The sequence below is a fragment of the Amblyomma americanum genome, chromosome 1 (genome assembly GCF_052857255.1).
Source record: "Amblyomma americanum isolate KBUSLIRL-KWMA chromosome 1, ASM5285725v1, whole genome shotgun sequence".
Taxonomy (NCBI): domain Eukaryota; kingdom Metazoa; phylum Arthropoda; class Arachnida; order Ixodida; family Ixodidae; genus Amblyomma; species Amblyomma americanum.
Window position 1 is genome coordinate 533,726,616 of NC_135497.1, and position 4,992 is coordinate 533,731,607.

The 4,992-nt window shown below is 45.9% G+C and overlaps 1 long non-coding RNA gene across 1 annotated transcript; it reads left to right on the top strand.

The window, feature by feature from the left end:
- Nucleotides 1-819: 819 nt before the first annotated feature.
- On the top strand, nucleotides 820-4,515 carry LOC144116278 (uncharacterized). The gene is made up of 3 exons (XR_013311813.1): nucleotides 820-2,565; nucleotides 2,649-2,828; nucleotides 2,960-4,515. It is a non-coding gene; the product is annotated as an uncharacterized LOC144116278 (long non-coding RNA).
- The last annotated feature ends 477 nt before the right edge of the window (nucleotides 4,516-4,992 follow it).

Sequence of the window (4,992 nt, forward strand, 5' to 3'; positions counted from 1 at the left end):
ACAAGGAACGTGTTTCCATGTTTACTGCACCATCTGATGCTACGCGGCTTGCAGAATGGGCAAGAAACATCAAAAGAGAGGACAGAAGGCTGACGCCAGCTGCTGTGGTTTTCGAGAAACATTTTGAGAGCAGTTGTATCGAGCGCACATTCAGTGTCAGCGTAAATGGTGTTACCAGCGAGCTTCCCCGCGATAGACCGCGCCTGAAACCCGACGCCGTGCCTTCGATATTCACGCATTACCCAGAACAAATTCTGCCTAAAGTGTCAGCTAAAAGAAAAACTAGAAATCTGTGCCAGCAAGAGCCTCCAACAAAGCGTCACAGGCGTGCTGCGTCGGAAGCCTCCGAGTTGTGCTCAGGCATTGATAATGCTGAATCGGTGAGCATGGAAGCATCTGACACCAACAGCGGAGCTGCAGTAAATGAAAGGTGCACCACCCCACGCTTTGTTTCTGCAGAAGGAAGCGCTGGCGAAGCGCAAAATGCTGGTGACGAACGACCACGAACAACCAACGATCGTCTCCATCCATTCTCCAACGTCGCTATTCCAGTGACATGGATGAAAGTGCCATCCGTGACAGTCGATTCATTAGCGTACGCCTATTGTGAGGCTGAAAAAAATAACTTCGCTAACCTCTTCATTGAAAAGATGGTAGCATTTGCAAAGCCATTACTTGATGGACAATCAGTGGTAGCCACGGTTTACCTCAGGGGAAGGGAAAAGTCAAAACACATCGTCACAACTTGCGAAGAGGCCGAAACTTTGATCAAGGAAGTTGCCTTGACAAATCTTTGTGATGGATGCGGCACATAAAGCCGGCCTCAGGAAAGCACACCTCCTACAAAGGCATGATTTTTTCTGAGAAGTGTTCATTATCTGTGAGGTCTGAAGGTGAATCCTGCGCTTTCTGCAAGTACCAAAGGATTCTGGCTCAAAACCAAGCGTGCAGAAAAAAGCAAAGCACAAGTGAAATTGCCAGAAAATCTGATGAAAAGAAACAGTGCAGGAACATTTCTCGAAGCCTGTCAAGAACCAAGAAAAGATTGGCAAATGCAAGGATACAGGTGGCTCACAGGAAAGAGCGAAATGAGGCTCTTAGTGAAGAGAGATTTAACAGCAAAATTAAATCTCTTCCCTCAAAGCAGCAGCTGGTTGTAAAGAGTTGTTTCCTTGCTACAAGGCGAAAATCACACAAGGGAATGCGATACGATGATGAGTGGATTTTAGAATGTATGCTGATGAGGATGCGAAGCCCGAAGTTGTATGAACATCTCCGCAGACAGTCTATTATGGTTCTGCCAGGGCGAACTTGCCTGAAAAAGTACCTACAGCGCTTCAAGGGTGGCTTTGGCCTCAGTACAAAGGTCTTCGATGCCCTAAATGAAAAAACAAAGACCATGGATGCTTACAGTCGTCACGGTGGCCTCGTCATTGACGAAATAAAGCTTTCGGAGCACCTAAATGTGAAATCAGCTGGTGAGTATAGCTGCAATGAATTCTTGGACCGTTCTGTGTATACGGTAAAAGCTCTTTGATTCAAACCCCGCAATGCGAAAATCCGCATAATTCGAACTGCCGGCGCGGTCCCGGCAAACGCTGTGCAAATCTATGGCGTTGCACGCTCGCTGTTTCGGAAGCTACGGGTCTCGCACCGGTTAATTCGAACGGGCTCCCAAAGAAGGTTGTGTACATACAGGTATCGGTTCGGCAAGCGGTCGTCCAAATAGCCCCCCTCAAAGCTGAATTCTGTGCTGCAGAATCACTCGCGCACCTCTGACTTGCGCTGAACAGGAGGCGTGATGGCGGACGGACGGCCTCATCTACAAGAGCGGACACACTGATAGTTTCGATTTTGCTTTTCTGAAACGTACGCCCAACCGCACTAGCCAGCCAGCCAAACCCAGCTACGCGCCGTTTATAGCGTTGGTTGGCTGTTTCGCTAATCTTCCCTATCCACATTTTTTTCTTGCCGCTTCGGAGCTGCTGAGCAATGCCGTATTCATCGCCCGTGAATCTTCCGCGCTTGCGGCGTGCGATGCACTAGCGGCAGAGCTCCACCGCTAAAAATAGTGATTGTTGCGCCGTTGTCATCTAAAATAACAAGGAACTACTGCCAAGTCTTTCACCAAATAAATTTACCGCGATGCAAGCGGTTCTTGTCAGTTTTTTTTTTCGGGTCATTCGTTAGTTCGAACTTAATTTCAGACTATGCGAACATTTTTTCCGGTCCATTGAAGCACGAATCAGCGAGCTTTTACAGTATGAGAAAAATACGATGTTCTGCTAAGCACTACAATATTGCTCGAGCCGTGCAGTGCTCTGGTAATACTCGATCGTCAAGTATTTTAGCACGTGTTTCTTTTTATGCTGATTTAGCACCTTTGCCATATTCTGATCTGTGTTGAGAGATGTCTGCGCATAAAACAAGGTGTTTTTCCTGTGCTTTTTCTTTACAATTCAGGTGATATTGAAGGCTTTGTTGACCTTGGAGGTAGTACACCTGCTGACCAGAAGAATGTGCTGGCAGACCATGGGATGATTGTGCTGTTTCAGCCATTTACTGGTAAACTTTTTATTCTCTTGGTTACAGTTCGCAACTTTATACGTAAAACGCACGTACATTTGTGAGAGATTACCTTTCCGCAGGAAAATGGACGCAAATCCTCGGTGTTTTTGCCTCAAAGGGCAATGTGAAGGCCCCAACACTGGCGAAAATCATATTGGAAACCACAGTCCTTGCGGAAAAGGCTCGTCTGTTCGTGGATTGCATAACATGCGACGGCGCCGGTTGGAATAGGAGCATGTGGCGGCTGTTTGGAATACAGGGTAAGGCAGTAATTTCACGCAAAATGCAAGATTGCTTAGAGTGTGCATGGTGCTAGTGCAGATTTCATGTTTCTAATGTTTAAATATTATGATGAAGAAACTGATCGCAAGTTTTTTTTTTTTTTTCAAAGGTTCTCAAAGCCACGTTCGGAGCAGCACCAAACACCCAGTGGATCCTAAAAGGCAGCTCTATTTTTTGTCAGATTTTCCACACCTTTTGAAGAATGTGAGAAATGGATTTGTTGGAAAAGGATACCTGACACCAGCTGGGCATGTTCACATTGGTATTGTACTAGCAGCCTTCAAAGCGGATCGAGAAAATGTTACACTGAAAGTTATGCCAAGCCTGACAAATGCACACCTTAAGCCAAACTGCTTTGAAGAACTGAAAGTGGACATCGCATTTCAGCTCTTCAGCGACCAGGTCATCAAAGGACTTTTCATTTATAGAGAACACATTGAAGCCTCACATAGGACCGTGCAGCCGACAGTAGATTTCGTAAAAGAAATGAATCGCCTGATTCGTGTTATGACATCGTGAACAAGCGAGAAGGCACTCAAGCCTGACAGTCCAAATGTGCAATTTCTGAAAGGCTTCCTAGAGTATCTGCAGGAATGGGAGCAAACTGCAAAACCAGCTGGTTGTGGTTTTCTTACAGAAAGCACGTCTGCTGGGCTAAGGGTTACCATCAAGAGTACACTTGGCTTGTTGTCCTACCTGACGTCGACTGTGGGTTTCAAGTATCTTTTAACATCCAGATTAAGCCAGGATAAGCTTGAAAACCTTTTTGGTATAATTAGACAGTCGTCTGGCTGTAACGACCATCCGACAGTATCACAGTTTCTGATGACTGTGAATTTACTCGCATTCTACAACCTGGCAAAGCCACCTAGAGGAGTGAACTGCACCCCAGACGTAATCAAAGCACTGCTGAGCCCAAATGAGGTGTGTGAAACTACGAGTAAGTTCCTTTCAGACAAAATAGATGACCTTCTTGACCACGGAAACGTCAGTGAAGCTGAAGATGTAGTTCAAGCTGTCGTGTCTAGCAGTGACCATGCATCGTGCATAGAGAAGAAGAGCCACAGTGCTTTGATCTACTACACTACAGGCTACGTGGCAAGAAAGATCATTGCTAAGAACTGTTGTCCACAGTGTGCAGGCTGCCTATGTGTAAGCAAAGCTGAAGCAAGTGCCGACGCCGCTTCGTACTTTACTAGCCATTTTGACAATGGGGGCCTAGTGTACCCCAGCCAGAGCTTGTCAACTGCTGTAAAGGCCATGGAAGATGCCTTTACTGTGTTTTTTAGTAAAAACAAGCTCCATGAAATGAGTTTAGTTGAATTTTCGAGTCAGCTACATACACTGTCTTTTCCTCAACTTGGCTGCTCAGAGCATGAAAAGGCAGTTTTATCTACCGTTGTAAAGTTTTATGTTCTCTTAAGGTTTCGTTTTTTTTTTTTTGTCAAGGGCCTCAACAAAGGGAGGGAAGCGCAAAGGCAGCGGCATAAGTTTCTAAAACTGCGTCGCTGCCAATAAATGCTTCTCATGTGCACATATGGGCCCTGCTTGCTGTACTTCTGTAACATGTCCGCGATTGATATTGCACGCGAATAAAAACGAGTGTTGCACGACTGTGTTTCCTGCGTTATTCACATTGCATGTGTTTACTCGTTCGCAAATGTAGTACGTGCACAGCGAGAACACCTAAATATAACCCAATAAAATTAACCGAAGCGTTTCGCCTACTTTATTAGAGAAAATGTTACCGAAAAAGTACTTCATATATATATAAAAGATATCTATGTACAGTACTCACGGATTGAAATAGGACATTCGGAGCGCGTGGCCGTCGCTTCATGGAGCGCCGCCCGTAGACGCTCATGGAACCAAGGTGGTGCATTGTGGTATGGCGCGAGAGGGAGAACATCTACAAAGCAGAATTGTTCCTTCCAGTAGCCAATGACCCGGCCTGTGGTTTACCACATGCCTGCGTGGCACTGCAAGGCTAGCGCTCCGAATGTCCTATTTCAATCCGTGAGTACTGTACAGCACAAGTTTCGCGTTTCGAAACACGAAGTTGTGCTGAATTTCACAGCAGCTTTCGCGCAAGCGACAAGTGCTAAATGTGCAGCTCCTCGACAGAGAATCAAAACAAACCCT